Source organism: Protopterus annectens, chromosome 1.part1, assembly GCF_019279795.1.
Source record: "Protopterus annectens isolate FY-2018-M chromosome 1.part1, PAN1.0, whole genome shotgun sequence".
In the NCBI taxonomy this organism is placed as follows: domain Eukaryota; kingdom Metazoa; phylum Chordata; order Ceratodontiformes; family Protopteridae; genus Protopterus; species Protopterus annectens.
The window spans coordinates 1,144,295,738-1,144,315,534 of NC_056726.1; the positions used below are offsets into that span (position 1 = coordinate 1,144,295,738).

The 19,797-nt window shown below is 41.6% G+C and overlaps 1 protein-coding gene across 1 annotated transcript in view; it reads right to left on the minus strand.

The window, feature by feature from the left end:
- Positions 1-19,797, minus strand: part of LOC122815756 (asialoglycoprotein receptor 1-like) — a 348,015-nt gene that overhangs the window by 161,269 nt on the left and 166,949 nt on the right. The gene's annotated exons all lie outside the window — the stretch shown is intronic.

The window sequence follows — 19,797 nt, forward strand, 5'->3', positions numbered from 1 at the left end:
CTAGAGGTCCCCTCACCCTATGCCCATACAGCAACTCAAAGGGTGAAAATCCAGTGGATTCCTGGGGAACCTCTCTGTAAGCAACAACAGATGGGGCAAATATTTGTCCCACTCCCTCTTAAACTGGTCTGCAAATGCCTGTAGCAAAGACTTGATAGTTGAGGTTAACCTCTCAACCAGACCATTTGTCTAGGGATGGTAAGGTGTGGTCTTCAGGTGCTTCACCCCACAGTACTTTCACAGACAAGGCAGCAGGTCTTACATGGAATTGACACCTCTGTCAATCAGTATTTGTTTTGGGAAACCTCCCCTGCTGAAAACCTTTAACAAAGCATTTCCACATTTTCTGCCTCAATGGAGAACAGAGTCACTGCCTCAGGGTATTGTGTAGCATAATCCACTACCACTAGAATATACATTTTCCCTGTGGAACTTGTGGTACTCAGAGGCAACACAATATCCATAGCTACCCTTTGAAATAGCTCCTTAATCACATGCTAATATATCAAAGGAGCTTTCACATTGTCTCCTGCCCTGCCTACCTTTTGGCACTGCTCACAGGTTCTGCAGTACCCTGTTACATCTCTGGAAATTCCAGGCCAATAGAAGTTCTGCATAATATGTTTCTTTGTACGTGGTATGTCCATAAGACCTGCAAAGTGAATATCACGGGATATGGCTAGAAGCACCAGATGGTAGGCTCTAGGCACTACCAACTGCTGTATTCTCTCACCTTCTAGCTCTCCCTCAGGGGTCCACTCTCTATACAGTAACTCTGCCTCAGTATACAGAATCCCCCTTCCTTTGAGAATCAGGTGCCTTACTAGCTACCTGCCTCAGGCCTTGCAATGTAGGGTCTGAGAGATCAGTCTGTTTCATCTCTCTCTTTGTAACCCTTCCCAGCTCCCCTTCCATAGGAAGTCTGGCCTTCTCTGACAGTGGTGCCTCACTGTCAGCCTGGGTACTACTACTCACCTCTACCTTTGCAATCACTCTGTCCAAGGGAACATCAGTACCCACAAGCAGCTGTGGCTCTCATTCAGTCTCACTGCTACAGAGTAGCTCCCTCCCTGAAGTAACCACCTCACCAGTCCTGGCTGTAAGTATGCAGTCTGTCTGGGTCTCCCCCAGGCTATCAGCCCCACATGCTTGTCTTCTAGCCTGACTGTGTGTAACTGCATAAACACATGGTACTGCCTCATCCAAATCCTTCCCTATTAGGACATCTTCAGGATGGTAGTTCTGTACCCTGATGTCTCAAGACAACCTACTACTAGCATTCTGTCTTTCCCACTTACTGGCTCTCTCACCTTTTGTTCCCCAACTTGCCTCCATGGACATCTGTATGCCTCATGGCCCCACTGGTTGCATTCAAATAATTTAACCCTAGGTCCTGGACATGTACCTGTACTAGTGGCTTCCCCTGCTATTGGCAGATTCTGTTGGGGCAGTCTGTACTGCCCACCATGAATTCCTTTAGACCCATTAGCAGTACAGGGGGTCCCTTTCCTGTGCAGGGATGCCCTACTTGCTAGGTATAGGTCTCCATTCTTCCCCAACTCATCTGAAGTAGCACATTGTCTATCAGTTAACCATATATTCATGTCCTCAGGCAAAGTGCTAAGGGCTTGTTCCCTCACCAAAAGGTCTGCCAGCCCTTCAAAAGTGGTGACCTAACATCCACTCAGCCACCTATGAAAATAAGTGCTCAGTTCAGCAGCACATCACACACACAGTTTAAATTGCTTTGCGTCTATGTTCACAAAACTTTTTCCTATAAGTTTCAGGTGTTAGCTTAAAACATTCTAACAAACAATTCTTAACAACAGTGTAATTAAAACAGTCAATGTCACACATTTTAGACAACGCACTTACAGCTTTACCATGGAGTAAAGGGGTCGGAAACCGTACACAAAGCCTTTGGTCAACAACATACTGTTTTCATACCCTCTCAATCATATGAATGAAACTATCAAAGTATCCTCCTCTTTAAACTGCAGAAGAAATGTACTGACCTTTTCTGCTTCTAAGGTTCAGTTACTCCCTTCCCTATTACCTCCATGACTCTGTCGAAGAGTCAGCATCTCCTTATCACGTTGCCTCTGCCTCTCCTTTTCCATGGCTTCCAGGCATAGCAGTATTTCATTCTCCTCACTCTCTACATGCCTCAGTCTCTCAACTACTTCTCTTTCCAAATGCCTGGCCTCCAACTCGTCTCTTTAGCTCCAGATGGATTTTTAAGTCCTCTGCAAAAAAGTTGAGCTGTCCATTCTCTGAGGGTGATACATCTCCACTGCCAGTCTGATCCTCCTCCTGGTTGCTGTTTTCTGATGCAGCTGTGACTAAGGCTGCAATCAGGTCTGCCTAAATCAGTTTTCCATGCACCAGTCCCCTAGCCGGGCACATCTTAGCCAGCTGGCTCCTTGTCAGCTTATCATACACATCTGCTGACATGCTGCCTGCTCTCCTGACTAGCTAAGCTAATAAAAGAAATAAAACAATTGTAATTTGAACTCTGAGAATTCACTGCATGGCTGATTTAGAGTACAAAACACATTCAGTGATCACTGTACACAAACTACAGGAATTCACTCTAAACCACACCATTACAAGCCAATTAGTATGTACCAACCAATTAATATGTGGTGTGGATATCCCACCACTGCCAAACAATTAATATGTGACACCCATGCACTAGCTCAGCAATCAAGGAGCCTCAATCCCTACCACTAGCACCGGTGAGGGGTGTCCGTATAGGGAAAGGATAATAAATACACACACAGTAAAGTACAATTTCCCTTAAGAGCACACAGAGATCGCAGTCAGTCTGGGGCTGGTTTCTCCCTTTCTCTCCAGGTCCCCAATACGACTCCCCACTGGCACAGCTATAGGGTCCAGATCTCAGCCTAGTGGGCAAGCTAAAGCCTCCAGCACCCTCTCTATCCAACCAGTGCTTTGTGTTCCTACCCCAGTAGCTGACACATACGCATACTTTGAGATAAGAGTTTATACAACCACACAGACACTCCTGGGGAAGGCTGGCACTGGTTCTCCATCTGTGCCCCTTTTACCCAGACTATACAGTAGAAATCACTGCCACCACCCAGCTAATATGTAGCAGTTATGCAAAGGCCCTTATGAAAGGGTATCCAATTATGCAGTGCAATATTATTATCCAAATGGTAAGTGCATCCTAACAGTCAAGACTTATCTGGAGTGACTTGGTACAGTATCACTATATACATGCAAAATACTCTTAGAGCTTAAATTATCTCTACACAAAATAGCCACAGTTGAAGTGTTTAAAAATATGTAATAATAAATAATAACACACCAGACAATATTTCTTACTGCATAGTGCTAGTCAAGAGTTTAGAGATCACAGAGAAATGCTTAAAATATTTTATTTATTTATTTATTTTATTTTGCATTTGTTGACTGGGCTAGTCCAACTGGATATATGTCTATTTTCAGTAGAGGCCCGGGGAGATAAGCTCCACTATAGAGATAATAGCAACTTCAGGTACAGTGCAAATTTAAGACTATAATGCAATTGTTTACATAGCAACTTAGTAATCTTAGTACTTAACATATTTAAAAAAAAAATATTTATAAAGAAGAGACATATTCATATAGTCGATAGCTTGGTATACAAGTTCATACTCTACAGTGGTTCCTTAAAAAGACTAAGTTCATACAGACTGTCATTTAGCTAACAGATCATACTCTCTGTGGGTTATGAAAGAGCTAGACTTAATGCAGCAATAGTGAAATAAGTATACAATGTACATAGCAAGGCGAGGATTGTTAGTCTGGGTTACTACAGGGCCATAGTCAGTGAGTTCTAAGGTGTACTTTAAGTTTCTTTTTGAAAAGTAATGTTGAAGAAAGAGATGAGATTTCAGTGGGAAGTAGGTTCCAGGTTTTCCCCACAGTGATGGAGAACAGTGAATCCCCAGCCTTATTGTTGTATTTGTGCATGGATACAAGAAATTTATTTGCTGAGCGAAGGGTTGTAAGATTTTTGTAGGGGGTGATAAGGCTAGTAAGTACTGGAGTATTGCTAGGATGATAAAGGGTCTTGTGGGCGATAATAAGTTGGTGAAATTGAAACTGATTATGCAGCTCCAGCCATCCTAGTTGTTTTAGATTATGGCAGTGGGGGGTTCTAAATGGGGAGCCAGTGGCAAATCTGGCAATGTTATTATAGGAGGTTGCCAGTTTGTTGAGGTTGTTTTTGACAGATTAGTATAAATAGGTGAGACATAGAGGAGAGCTGAGATAAGCTGGGTGTGGGCAATAGTAGTTCTAGCTATTGGAGTAAAGAAGGGTTTAATCTTATAGAGGGAGGTTAGTTTTCTGTTAACTGATTTTATTGTAGTGTTAATGTGATTGTCAAAGTTAAGGTTGTGGTCTACTATTATGCCTAAGAGTTTGGGGTTGGGCCAGGAGATATGACAGTGCCATTATTAGATATAACTGTGAAGTCTATTGGGGAGGACTTTTGTGTAGGAGTGAAGAGCAATAATTTTGTTTTTGTGGGGTTCAGGAGGAGCCGGCACTGTAAGAACCAGCTTTTTACTATATTAAACACTTTTTGGGTGAGGGACTGCAGTTCAGATGAAGAAGTAGTGGAGTATATTAATGTGGAATCATCTGTATTGTATGCAGATAGCTTGAGGAATTTTTACATTTAGATTGTTGATAAAAATTGAGAATTGGAAAAGCCCCATTATAGAGCCTTGAGGGGCACCAAGGGTAATAGGAAGGTGGGTGGATAGATTATTATCCCGGAGTACAGCCTGTTGCCTATTTTCTAAGTAGGATGTAAAGCATTGTAATGCATGTGTATCTAATGAGAGGGATTTAAGTATATTGATAAGTAGCTGGTGGTTTACCATACCGAAGGCTTTTGAGAGGTCGATAAAGAGTGCAGAGGAGAGAGTAGTGCTGTTACGATTTTTGTTAATGCAGTCAGAAAAGGATAAGTGGTAGCTGTGGTTCTCCAGGTATCAGCTCCATAGAACAGGACTGGCTTCACCATGGGATCATAGGAGGTTACTCAGCTAATAACCGTGGGTCCTTATTATCCTAGCCAAGAGTTTATCCCCAAAAAGAAACCTCATCCAGCATCTGCCACCCCTGTCAATGATGGACACAGATGGAATCCCTGGGACAAATTTGTAGTTTCCCATCCACTCATCAAGGTTGTGCTTGAAGAGGGTCAGCAAGATGCTCTGTTTGACATGTATGGGAAGTCAATTCCAGAGACGGGGCAGCCTATGGGAGACAAGCCTGTCTCTCCAGCAGGTTTTGTTGATGTTGCATATTAGATTCCGGCCTTTCAAGTGGGTAATGCATGAGGAGTTAGACTTATGGATATGGAGCATCTCTAGTAGAGCAGGGTCCGAGATTGCCTTGTAGACAAGACACAGATCACCTCTGAGCAATCTGTACAATACCAAATAGAGTGATATTGATGTGAGCCTGTCCACACAGGACAGGTGTTGTAGGCCATGTATTCTCTTTGTGAGGTATTTCAGTGGCCTTTCCAGTTGGTGCAGATGTTTGTAGAGGTACATGCTAAACGGGACATTATACTCAATTATTGGTCTAATGAGGGAGGAGTACAGAGAGGTAATAACCTCCTTTTTTCTAGATGCAGTCCCTTTACTTATGAGATGAAGCAAGTAAAAGGCTTTTCTGACTACTGCCACTACATGATGGTTGAATGTGAGGTTATTATCAATCTGAGTGCCCAGGTCTCTCACCACAGGTTGAGTGCTTAGGGGGTTGCCATTGATGTGTTAATCAGTAGGGGACGTGTTTTTGCCAAAGTGTTGAGATTGAGGCCATGACTTTGTTATCAGTCATTAGTTGCTGTGAGACTCTCGTGCAGTATGTTAACAACATTTGGTGAGTCAATGGCAGCACCAAACTTGCAGTCATCTGCAAACATGCTCAGCCACAGGCCTTCTGTCTTTGCCTGGATCTCTGAGAAGTAGATGCCAAACAGTAGGCATCCCAGGACAGATCCCTGGTGAACTGAACTAGTGACAGGTCCACTATTGAAGGTGGAGGTGCCTATTTTGAATTTGAGAGTCCTGTCAGTGAGCCTGTTGACCACCCACCTGATGGGATAGGGCTTTATGCCAAGTTGTGTTAGCTTTTCGATGATGCCCGAGTGGGGGACTGTGTCAAAGGCCTTGGCCAGGTCAAGGTAAGGTGTATGTACTGACTTTCCCTCATCCAGTGCCTTGGTGACAGTCTCAAAGAATTCAACCAGGTTCAGCAGGCAAGATCTGCTCATGACGAATCTGAACTTGGTAGAGTCAAGTGCTTGGAGATTGCCTATGCTCTTGTTTATGAGATCCATAACAATACACTCCATGGCTTTACAGATCAGATTTGTCAAGCTAATGGGGTGATAGTTTCCAGGGTCACTGGTGGCACCAGCTTTGTGCAAGGGGATGACAATGCCAGTTCTCCACTTTGCTGGAATGAAGCTGCTGTGGTTGAATAGGGTTCTCAATGGCAAAGCCAGGTCTTGCTGGAGATGGTGGAGATTACAGCCAGGAATACTATCAGTTCACATGGATGCTGTGTTCTTTGCCTTGGGTAGTAACTTTAGCACTTGATCTGTGGAGATGTGAGGTGCACAACAAGTATTGAGGGTGTCAAAAGGGCCTTTGGGAGGAACAGGGGAGTTGAAGTTTGCACAGAACCTATCTGCTAGCAGGTTGGCTAAGTCAACAGGACTTGTGAAAGTGATACTATTAAGTAGTAATTCAAAGCAAACCTGGGCCTTGACATGGAGGTTCCTGACTTAACTGAAGAAGGCCTTGTGGTTTCCCTTTGTTTCAGAGGCTAGTTTATATTCATAATTGACTTTGGAGGCTTTCACTAGTGATCTAATTTGCTTGTTGAGACTAAGGAGGGAGCTTTTCCAATTTGCAATATGTTCCCTTTTACCCTTAGACAACAGTTTTTTTCCTTTTGTTGTAAAGCCTGTTGATAGAGGATGTCCACCAAACAAGTTTGTGTTTCCTTGAGGAGCAGGTATTAGTTCTACTGGGTATGGCTGAGTCCATGCAGTTGTACAGGTGCTTGTATACTGCATTGGCGTACTGTTCAGCATAGTTGTCTGCATCCTCTTGGGGGGGGTGTGAAGCTACAGATACCCTCCCTTAGGAGGTTGCAGTCAGCTTTTGAGAAGTGTTTTAGCTTGATTACAGTTGGGGGTATTGGGAGGAACAGAAACTTCAAATGAGACAGTCCAATGATCTGATCTCACCAAGGAAGAACATACTATGGGAGTGGTGCAGCAGTCACCCATGTTGGTGATAACCAAGTCCAGAATGTTATGTCCCCTTGTGGGAGATAAGACAAGCTGGTCTAGTGAGTGAAAATTGATAAAGTTAAGGAGTCATTGAGTGAATGCATTAGTGCAGGAATGGTTTTCACCCAGTCTATGGTGGGGTAGTTAAAATCACCAAGGATCAGGGTGTTAGGAGGTACCTTAATGGAGTCAAGTAGATCCAGGTAAGAGGAATGGGTATCCTGAGTCATGGATGGGGGTCTATAGCTGGCTATAAGTTAGAATGGTGTATTGGCAACTGTCAGTTGCATCTGGAGTAGTTCCAGTGCATCATACTGGCAAACCAGTCTGGATGTGTGCCTGTCCTCAATAAAAATAGAGTCTTAACCACCCTTAGTTTTCCCAACCTCATTTTGGGGTTGGAATGTGTGGAATGAGGTATAGCCTGGCAAATCAGGTGTGTTCTTTGCAGCCCTGAACTAGGTTTCTGTGACTGCACAGACATCGGCACCTTCCAGTGCAAGGACAGCCTCCACTGAATGCATTTTCAGGTTAAGGCTCCTAGCATTAAGCAGCATGATCTTCAATTTGCTTTTTGAGAGATCTTTTAGGTTGGAAGATTTGTCTTTGGGACATTGCCTAAAAAAGGCATAATGGGGGAGGCGAGAGGCTTGCCCACGATCTGGAAACTCAGTGATGACAGATGGAGGCCATCTCTGGCAAAGCATCGAGGCCAGCTGCCTATGTCATCCCAGGCAGACAGATACTGGATCCCCTTGGAATGAAACCAGAAACTAAGCATTTAGCACCACTAACATGGTGTTAAAGATTCTGGTCTTCATCTCTGTTGAGAGGTTAGCATATCTACATACCTTCTGCAGCTGCTGGAAAGCCATTCTTGCTTTACCAATCCAGGTTCTAACATCTGCATCAGTGCCTCCAAGCCTGTCAACGATGCTGCCCAGATATGAAAATGTGTCCACTTCCTCCAGTGCCTCGCCCACTAGAGTAATTGGAGATGTGTTGTTGTTATTGACTTTTAAGACCTTGCTCTTTCTTCTATCAATGTTCAGGCCTTATTGAGGAAAATTCTCTGCCACAGTCCTTGTCTTTTCCTGCATCTGTTGATAGATGTGGGACAAAAGGGCTAGATCATTAACAAAATCGTGATCATCTAGTTGAGACCAGGGTGTCCACTGGATGCATTTTGCTTCTGGGCAGTGGATGTCTTCATTATCCAGTCCATTGCAAGGAGGAACAAGAAAGGTGACAACAGGCAACCTTGCCTCACTCCTGTTTGCACCTTGAAGGCATCTGTAAGCTGTCTACCATGAATCACCCTGCATGTCATCCCCTTGTATGAGTTCCTAATTATGTTAGTAAGCTTCTCAGGTACCCTATAGTGTCTCAGCATCTTCCACAGAGTCTGCCTGCCTACACTGTTGAAAGCCTTCACGTAGTTGATAAAGATCACGTAGAAGGGTGAGTTCCACTCCAATGACTGCTCTGGGATGATGCACAGCTTCGCATTTGCTCTGTGCAGGATCTGTCATTGTGAAAAAACATCTTGCTAGTCTTGGAGCTGTGGATCAAATGCATCCCTTATTCTGTTCAAGAGGACCCAGTTGAAGACCTTTCCATGTATGGACAACAACATTATATCTCTATACTTGGAACACAAACTGAGGTTGCCGTTTTGGGAAGTTTAATGAGGTAGCCCTCCTTCCACTCTGTTGGAACTTGTTCTTCTTCCCAAATCTTACAGAAAGGGGGGTGGAGCATCTCTACACTGGTCTCTATGTCAGCTTTTAGTGCCTCTGTCAGGATGCTATCTGGACCAGCAGACTTGACATTTTTCAGCTGAGGAATGGCCGTGTGTATTTCCTCTTTTGTGGGAATACTGCAATCAATCACTAGGTCCTGATCTGCTGGTAGTATCTCAGGTGGGTTTTCTGGTCTTCGCCTATTTAGTAACTCTTCAAAGTTTTCTTTTGCTTTTCCTCAGCGCTATTTTCCTCCTGTCTTTATCATTTACAGGTCTTTCTGGTTTGCTGTATCTTCCTGACAGCTTCTTTATGGTATTATAGAGATCCTTCATGTAACCCTTATGGGCTGCTTCTTCAGCTTCTGATGCCAGTAATTTTATGTATTGTCTCGTGTCTGTTTTAATACACTTCTTCACTGCTCTTTGCACATCTAAATGTTTCTCTTGTGCTTTGGCCTTTCCTGCTCTTGTGCAGCTGTTGTTGACTTCAACCTTCTTCAACTTTCTCTTATCTATCTTCTTCATTTTCTCTGGTGAGACCCACTTCTTGTGGATATATTTTTTGGGCCCCAGTTTTTCTTGACATGTTGATGTGATTGCTCTCTTCACATCTTGCCACTTTTCATCTATGGACTCTTCCTCCAGTAACTCCTGCAAAACTTGGAATTTATTAGAGAATGTGATCTTAAACTGATTTTAAGAAGTCACCTGTCCTTGTTATGAGCCATAGGTTCATAGATTAGTATTGGGCTAACTGCCCTTGTGGGTCATTTTAAGCCTAGCCAATTACCCACCCATCCTTAATGAGTACTTAGTACCAGCAGGCTGTGACTTTAACTGCAGGGTTAGAACAGCTTGATGGGTATAAATATCCTCAGCAAAGCTCAGTACACAATGAAATGTAAATGACATAGCATATATTCTTCCTGTAATTAATTTACTCTGAAACCATCATTAAGCCATACATGTATGTTAGGCATGTAATAGCAAGTCATCAAAGACTTTATCTGACTTGTTAATGTATCTGCAGGCTTCTTCATAGCAAGGAACTTTTATAGTGAGAAAGGATGTAGTATGTAATCTCTGACATGAAATAATGAAATTATATTATTGCAAGGTAACTGTAGTTATTGCCACGAATATTTGGTCATAATATCATTGTACCATTGTACTTTACTTTTTCTAGACACATATCTATTGCTATTATATCTATTTGTATTATATTGCATTAGAAGCACATTATGATTCAGAAAGAGATTTCTATCATTTCACTTATGTAACTGTATAAATGTTACCCATTCCATTAGAATAAAATCCTTAGTGAATGCAAATCTGGTATACAAAGCTATTTAATTTACATTATTGTTTGACGCACACACACACACACACACACACACACACACACACATATATATATATATATATATATATATATATATATATATATATTTTTTTTTTTTTACAAACAGTTGTATGGCTTTTGATCATTAACTTTGTAATGCACACATATCTGCACATTTGAAATCCATACATTGTTTCTATTTCTAGTTTTGATTTAATGTTGTAGTTTTAATGCAAGTAGTTTTAAATTTTATTCACTCTACTTCTGCTATAATTCCTTATTTCACACCTGAACGGGAAATTCTTTCAGAAACATCTTAAGAACATTTATTTTTGATTTTATTTCACTTCCCACAAATATGTTTTTCATTTCAGTATTTGGTTTCATTTCCAGACTAACTATTAACACAGTAAGAATGTTCTTCATATTTCTTTCTTGTTTGATAACCTTTAATATGAAGGTGAGGCTGTCAATTTAATAGTGTTATTACATTATCGCCATCATCAACTGTAGTTAGTAATCTGATTATTGAGTAACGACCCTTAACCAGGATAAGCTGGAACACAACAAACACACACATCACAAATCATCTAAATAAGATTTACACTGGATTTTGTTCAGTCAAAAGCCCCGTTAGGCTTCTTAAGAAATATGCATATTTATAAACAAAGAAGATTCATGATTATCAGGACAACTAATTAACTCAGGACTCAGTTCATAGATATTTTCTTCACCTAAACTGCCTGAAAGAGTTTGATCCATTAGCACATTGGAGAGAATTTTTGATTCAGATACATGTTTAGACCATACAGAGAAACATCTCATTAAAGACACAGTACCACACCATTGTATCCAACATCCACTGCCATACCTCACCATGCTAGTATTCTATCTCTAGCAGCTAAAGAATTGTGGTAGTACATGAATCCCTATACACAAAACACACACACACACACACACACACACACACACACACACACACACACACACACACACACATTCAGGTACCCACGTACATACATGCATTCACAGAACCATGCCCACCCACATGCACACACACCATGCCTCTCTACCGTCCAGATTTTTGCCTCATATTTTTCGTCTTTTCCTCATAAAATTTGTTGTTCTATGGCACATTGTTAAGGATTGAAGTCACTAAATAGTCATAAATAATGACAATCATTTGAGTTTCAGACTTTACATCCTTCAGAAAATACATAATATTGCAAAAGCTGTTATTCTAGTAACTTTCTACCTTTTGTCTGAAGAAGTACAGGTATTGTAAAGCACTAGCATTACTGCATTTCATTATTTCCTTTTGAGTGCTCTCTGTCCATTTTGCCATTTTTTGATCGTTTACCAGTTTGTTTATTGCATTGTCGTTTGAAAACTTTCTAAGTTTATAGCAGCAGTATTTTATTTTTTTTATCTTTTATTTTACATTTGTTGACCGGGATAGCCTGACTGGATGCATGTCCATTTTCAGCGGAGGCCCGGGGAGAAAAGCTCCAAGGGTAAGCAGATACAGCATTACATAATACCAGCATTACATATTACAAACAGACTACTTACAGTGATTACATAAGTAAGCAAGTTAAACAAGTTCCACAGGTTACAGTTAATCCTGAGCACAAGTCAGGATTAAATTAAATTACACAGTAAACTGGTTAACAGATTTTTACACATTCTAGAGAGAGTTAGCCAGGCTTGATGAATTGACATAGCCAGTTAAGTGACAAATGTTGTTTGAGTCTAGTTTTAAATTGACCTAAGGTAGAAAGTAAGGTAATATCAGCTGGATGAGAGTTTCAGGGTCTACTTGCAGAGTTTGCAAAGAGAGAGTCACCGGCTGTGTTATTAGTTTTGCTAGTCTGAATTAGTAGTTTGTTAGAGGATCGAAGTGGTCTAGTATTGTTATACGGGGTGATAATATTTTTAAGTGCAGGAGTACTGTCTGGATTATAGAGGATTTTATAGGCCATAATCAGTTGGTTATATTGGATTAGGCTGGGTAGTTCAAGCCACCCAAGCTGATTTAGATTGATGCAATGATGTGTCCTAAAAGGCAGCCCAGTGGCAAACCTGGAAATGTGGTTGTAGCAAATTGAGAGTTTGCTAAGGACAGTCTTGTTTAAATTTGAGAGTAGAGGGGATGCATACAGAAGGGTTGAAAGAAGATGAGAGCGAGCTATGGCAATTTTAGCTGGAGGGGTTAGAAAGGCTTTTATTCTGTAAAGTGACCCTCATTTTTTATTGATATTTTGATAGTTTGGTCAACATGTAGGTCGAATTTTAGATTATTATCTAAATATTTATTTATTTATTTACAATTAATTAAATCAGTATTTAAAATCTGTCCCTCGTCTGGGGCCTGTGACCCCCTTTATTTCTGGTTTCTCCAGATTTCTTGCACTTAGAGGTTGAGAGGTATGGCACTCACATTCAGATACCTGTGCAGACTGACACACACACACATTTCATGCAGATACACACTCCCATGCAATAAGCACACAAGCACACAAGCACACACTCACACACATGCACACACACACACACACATGCTCGCACATACACACACACACACACACACACACACACACACATAAATACAGACTTGGCATCACCTACCTTAACCTACCTGACCCTACAGTGTAACCATGCAAGCAAACATTTGACTGACTGACACACACACATACTATATATATATGTATACGGGTTCACTTCATTTGTATGACGTTTCAGTACTTTGAAACCCAATTGGTCGAGCTCAGTTGTTCGAAGTACCAAAACTTAGAAAAGGAAGTACGGAGATCACAATACATCATGGAATGGGAATATCCCCTCTTCCTCGCTGTAGTGCGATTTCAGAGTTGCTATATTTAAGTAGGGCATGTGTGCTTGTGTCTGTGTTTGTGTGTGTTTGCCCCCCTGCAAAACACATTTTCTGTGTTTTTTTTTTTTAGTCAGTTGATCTGGCAACTAGGCTTCAGCGAAAGTGCACTTTCGTTGAAATGCACTTTCACTGAAGTGGGCATCTACTTTGTTCGATGTAATGTATTTTCGAACAAAGTAGACACAGTATTCTCCCTCTAGCACCCAAACAATTGTAGTACCACAGGCATCCTGGCAACACACATACACACACACACACACACACACACACACACACACACACACACACACACACACACACACACACACACACACACACACACACATACACAAATTGAGAAACACCCTTATTCATACATGCATTTGAACACACACCCATGCACACACACATGCGCACACATTCACGCACCTATGCTCAGAAATATAGAGACACAAACACACACAGACATACACATGCATATATAAATTTGGCATCACCTATCTAACCATACTTAACCTCATGGTGTAACCACTCAAGTAGACAGTCTAACACACAAACATGCACGCAGACACACACACACACACACACACACACACACACACACACACACACACACACACACACACACACATAAACACATATTTATCCAGCTTTATTTTTGAAGGTTGTCACAGTGTGAATGGTGATAGCCTTGTCACCTCACAGCAAGAGGTTCTCCAGTTTGATTCTTGGCTGGATGCCTTCTTTGCAGAATCTGCATGTCCTCCCTGTATTTGCATGGATTTCTTCTGGGTGCTCCGGTTTCTTCCCACATTCCAAAGACATGCAGTAGGTGGATTGGACACTCTAAACTGGCCATATATGTGCATGCACGTGTGTGGTATGGAAGAACAGCCATCGCAGGGCTAGCTTCCCACTGGGTTGAAACTTGGCTCTAGATGATTGACACTGTTAAAGTGACACCCCGACCTCATGTGTAAAAATGGGAAAAAAGAGTTGCAATGGATTTTTGCCCCTGTAGATGTGCAGAAATTTCTGCCCACAAACAAATGCACCTACACTCACAACCACCATGGCTCTTCTATATTTACATGCATCATTAGTACTCCCATTGGAGTGAATGGGTGAACAATGTCTTTTGAATGCATTCATTTTTCCTCAAAGAGTAAAACTTTACTACTCGGCCCAGTGATTTAGATGACAGGTCCAAGTAAACTGGGAGCTATGAACGTGTCTGTGAGATGACAAATGGATATTTAGCATTTCTATACTTTGAACACTGTATTAGCATATGGCTTCACTTTTAAGACTGCTGCCTGCACTGTAGCCCTTAAGAGGGTAAAACCATAGCTGTAGAGCCATATTGGCACTGGAAATGCTTACTTTGATATGGAGTCCATCTGAGATAAGGTTTCTGCATCCTTAGAAGCCTTTCTGCATCACAGGGATAGTCTTCAATGATGTCTTCCTTCCTTGCAAACTGCTTCTGTTATATCCAAAGTCAGAAGAGGTTCTCCACTTTTAAAAATTGTGCTAAAATTATAATATATTTAAAGCCGCCCCCGAGGAGATCGGAAAGATTGATGAACCAGAGGGAATGGGAATCAAACGAGTTGGAAGTATGGCCAGGAACAGTGCGAGGGCCAACAGAGGAGGGGGAGGGGGTGCTCAAATCCAACATTGGAGATGAGTAATGCTTTGATTTGTCATGAACATGATTTTAATGCATGTAAAATTATTAAAAGTGTGCAAGGTGATTTCAGTATTTACAATCTTAGTCATCTGGTGATTGATGGGGAGTGGGCCGAACTTTTTTCTAAAGGTTTGAATTTTGTATCAGCAAAAAGGGCCAACCTGGTTAAAACTATTGTACAGTTGAAACGGTTTACCAGGAAATTGAATTTGGTTCATTTTTCAGACAATGAAAACATAGTACCGAATTCTCATTTGACTAGACCCAGTACCTTTATACCCCCTTCCCATTCACTGGTTCACCTATTTGAAACTCTTTGTGAGAAAGAAATCAGGGAACTGAGGTTTAAAAGTATCACTGAAGCCTCTAACATGGACAATAGGGAGAAAAAACTGCTCAATGATATATTGGGTAAGAGGGATGTCCATATCATGAAACCGGACAAGGGTGGTGGGTTGGTTGTGATGGATGTTTCCGAATACAATAGTAAAATGCTTGAATTGTTGTTTAGTGTTTAGTGACACTTATACTAAAGTCTCACGCAAGGAGAGGAACATTGCTTACAGGAATATTGACATCACCCTGTATGAATTACTATTGAATGGCCAGTTGGAACTAAGTGAACACAATTTTTTAGACACCAAGGAAACAAGGATCCTAACTATTTTTGGGATCCCGAAGGTTCATAAGTCAATCAGCAACCCACCCCTGTGTCCAATAGTAGATGCTAAGGAGTCCAAGGCATTTGCCCTAGCAAAAGTTGTTGACTGCAAGGTGAAGGGAGTACTTGATGGAAGAGGCACTATTATTAGGGACTCCTGGGATTTTCTCACCAAAATAAAACCTTAGATGTATGACAATGGTCTCATAATGGTGACCATCGACATCAAAGATTTATTCTCAATTACTCGACACCATGAGGGCTTGGAGTGGTTTTATGAATATTTGTGTTTCAACTCCAGTCTAGCACATAACACCATCTTGATCATACGTACATGTATGGAGCTTGTGCTCGAAAACAATTTTATTTGTTTCAAAGGCCAGCTTTTTAAACAAAAGCAAGGAGTAGCAATGGGCACCTGTTGTGCCCCCAGTTTTGCCAACATTGTGCTGGCACACTGGGAGGATTTATTTATTTTAAATTCAACTTACAAAGACTCTTGGTGACCTGGTGATTTTCTGGAAGGGAGGTGAAGAGGAACTAGACAGGTTCTTCATTTACATTAATCAAACCACCTCCTTCCTTAAATTCACCATGGCCAAAGACAACAACCAACTGAATTTTCTGGATGTAACAGTCAAAAAAGATTATGTAAACAAGGCTTTCACTTCTCAGTTGTATAGGAAGCCAGCATACTCAAACTCATTGATGCATTTTGACAGCTGGCATCCGGTGCACCAAAAAAATCCCTAGTCAAGGGCCAGTATGTTAGGTTAGCCAGAATGGTGTCAGGACTGGATGATTTTTTGAGTGAGTATGCTAAGTTAAAAAACATGCTGACTGGAAGGGATTACCCTGGCAAATATGTTCAGGACATTGCCAATGAGGTGATTAGAAAAAGGGAAATCAGGACATTTTTTTTTTTTGCTTATTGTCCAACAAGAATGCCCCCACTGGACTAATCCAGACTGGGAGACAGGATTGTTTTTCAAGAGCTTTTATTCTCCCTTTAGTGTTGACTTCTATAACATCAGGAACATTATATGTAGATTATGGGACATGTTCACTATCGACAATGAAGTTCACTTAGTAGTGGGAAACAAGCCCACCATAGTGTACAAGAGGGAAGTCAGTTTAAAGGGCCTATTAGAAAGAGACTCAAGTGTACCCACGATGGATGGTTGCCCTAAATGTGGGAGATGTAATCAGTGCCCAGCGCCATGTTTCAAGGTGAGGCCATCAAAATCACTGGTTATGGAATAGTAAAACCTAGAAAGAAATACTCCTGCTACTCAAAAGGGGGGGTTATGTCGCAGTGTGTAATCTGTGTGACAGTTTCTATATTGGTAAGACCAAAAGAGCACTGAGGCAAAGGGTGTATCAGCATCTGTATGACATAAGGAATAAAAACACAAACAGTGCGTTGTACAAGCACATTTGTGCGTGCCCCACACATACTTTTAAGTTTGGGGCTATAGACCATATTGATCTTGGAGCAAGAGGGGGACCAATGGATGAATGGCTAGAATTTAAGAAATTGACATGGCAGATTAAAACTAATGCCTGCCAAATACCAAGTCTTAATGACAGAATTTCCTTGAGCTCTGTTTTAAGATTAAAAAATATGTATTTTTTTATAAGTTTATCAGTTGCATTTTAATTTTCATTTATTTTTTGTAAGAATATCAAGTTTTAACAATTTTAATCAACTTGCATAATGTTTGTTTTAGAGGAAATTATGTAAATGCATTGACCAATGGTTAGGTGGGGTGGTGTATATACGTTTGTCATGATCATGTGACTTTATTCTGATGAAGTCTGAAACATGAGAAAAGCACTTAAATAAACTTGGATTTTTGCTGATGGCCTGCTCTGCATGATTCTTTCATTATTTGCTGCTTTTGAGTGGTTTTACTTTGTTTATTTCTTTGTTCCAGAGTATAGGAAGTCTCCGGGACAGGAATCTATCCCTCCAGCATGTCCTGTTTATTGTGGTGACAAGATTAAGTCCCTAGAGAATGTAGCTCAGTGGGATTGGGATTTCTTTAAGTGAAGCATGTCCAACAGCTCTGGGTTTAACATAGCTTTATATGTTAGGCAGAGATCTCCTCGGAGTAGGCGATATGCTACAGAGTAAATATGGAGTTTTTTAAGATGGTCAGTGTAGGGCATCTGTTTGAGGCCAGTAATCTTCTTTGTGAGGTACTTCTGTGGCCTTTCCAGCTGCTGCAGATGTCTTATGAGGTGCATTCCAAAAGGGGAGTTGTACTCTATAATAGGTCTAATGAGTGCCAAGTAGAGGGGAACAATGACCTCTTTTTTTCCTGGATGAGAACCCTTTTGTGATGAAGTGTACCACACAGAAGGATTTCCTGAATACTGTGGAGATGTGATTATCAAAGGAGAGACTACTGTCCACCTGGGTCCCAAGGTCTCTAATCACATATTTGGCATTAAGTAGACTGCTGTTTATGTGGTAGTTCATGGGTACACAGTTTTACCAAAGGGGATGACAATGCACTTTTCGGCATCGAGCTTGAGGCCATGGCTCTGACACCAGGCATCTGTCTCAGTGATTCCCTTCTGTAGAATGACCACATCATTTGGGGACTCATCTATGTTACCTAGTTTGCAGTCATCTACGAACTTCATTAGCCAGAGGCCTTCTGTGTTAGCCTGTACTTCAGAGAAGTAGATACCAAACAGGAGAGGTCCCAGGACGGAACCCTATGGTACTCCACTTGTTACTGGTTTGACATCAGATTTGCAGTCTGCAACTTTTATAGTGTGGGTTCTGTTAGTCAGCCAGTTGGCAACCCATCTTGTGACGTAGGGATTTATACCTAGTTTAGTGAGTTTAGCTATAATTTCAGAAAGGGGGATGGTGTCAAAAGCCTTGGAGAGGACAAGATAGGCTGTGTGAACCACCTTACCCTCATCTATGGCTTTGTTGACTGCCTCAAAGAAGTCAATCAGGTTCAGAAGGCATGGTCTGCCTTTCACAAACCCAAACTGGGTGGGGTCCAGAGTTTGGAGGTTACCAATGTCTTTGTTTATGAGTTCCATGATGATACATTCCATGGCCTTGCAGAACAGGCTCATCAGGCTAATAGGGCGATAGTTCACAGGATCAGTGGTGGCTCCCCCTTTGTGGAGTGGTATAACTGTTGCTGTGCAACATTCAGTGGGCACAAAGCCTGACGTGAGACTATGATAGAACATAGTGCTTACGTGGGGAGCCAGTTTGTTCTGAAGTTTGTGTAAAATGCAGCCTGGGATGTTGTCCTGTCCCATGGATGCTGTGTTTTTGGTTTTAGAAAGTGCAGCTTTTACGTGCATAGATGTGATTACAGGGACTCATTCTTTCTGTATAGATATGGGCCCTTTAGGGGGTGAGAGGGAGGTAAAGTTAGCACTGAACCTACCCAGGATGTTGGCAGTATCAGCTGATTCTGTAATTTTCATGCCGTTGTGCTGTAACTCAGAGCAGATCTGGGTGTTGCCATTGAGATTCTTGACATAGCTATAGAATGCTTTGTGGTTGCCCTTAGAATCAGTGGTGATTTTGTTTTCATAGCTAGCTTTGGAGGATCTTATACGAGATCTCAGATTCTTACTGAGGCTGACCAGGGAGCTCCTCCACTCTTGGGATTTTACTCTCTTTTGCAACAGTTTCTTCCTATTGTTGTAGAGTTTGCTTATGGCAGGGGACTACCAGATTGGCTTCCGTTTTTTGGAGGATAGTGTCTTGGCTCTGTTTGGGATAGCATGATCCATGCACTTGTGTAAGTGCTTATAGAGTACATTTGTGTAGGTTTCAGCAGCTGTAACTGTATTGTCCATCTGCATGGGTGTCATGAAGTTCACCACTTCTGTCTTAAGAAGCATGAAGTTGGCTTAGGAGAAATTTTTTACCATGGTTTCTTTAATGGTGGGTGGGGCGGGATGAGGATATCTAGGGTGACTAGCTTATGGTCGGATCTGACCAACGAGGAGTTGATTTTAGGTGTGGAACACCAGTCACTCATGCTGGTAATGACTAGGCCTAGGATAGTGTTGCCCCTGGTGGGGGTGTGAATAAGTTGATCAAGGGCATTGGAATTTATGAATTCCAGAAAGCGTTGAGCAAAGGAGTTGGTACAAGAG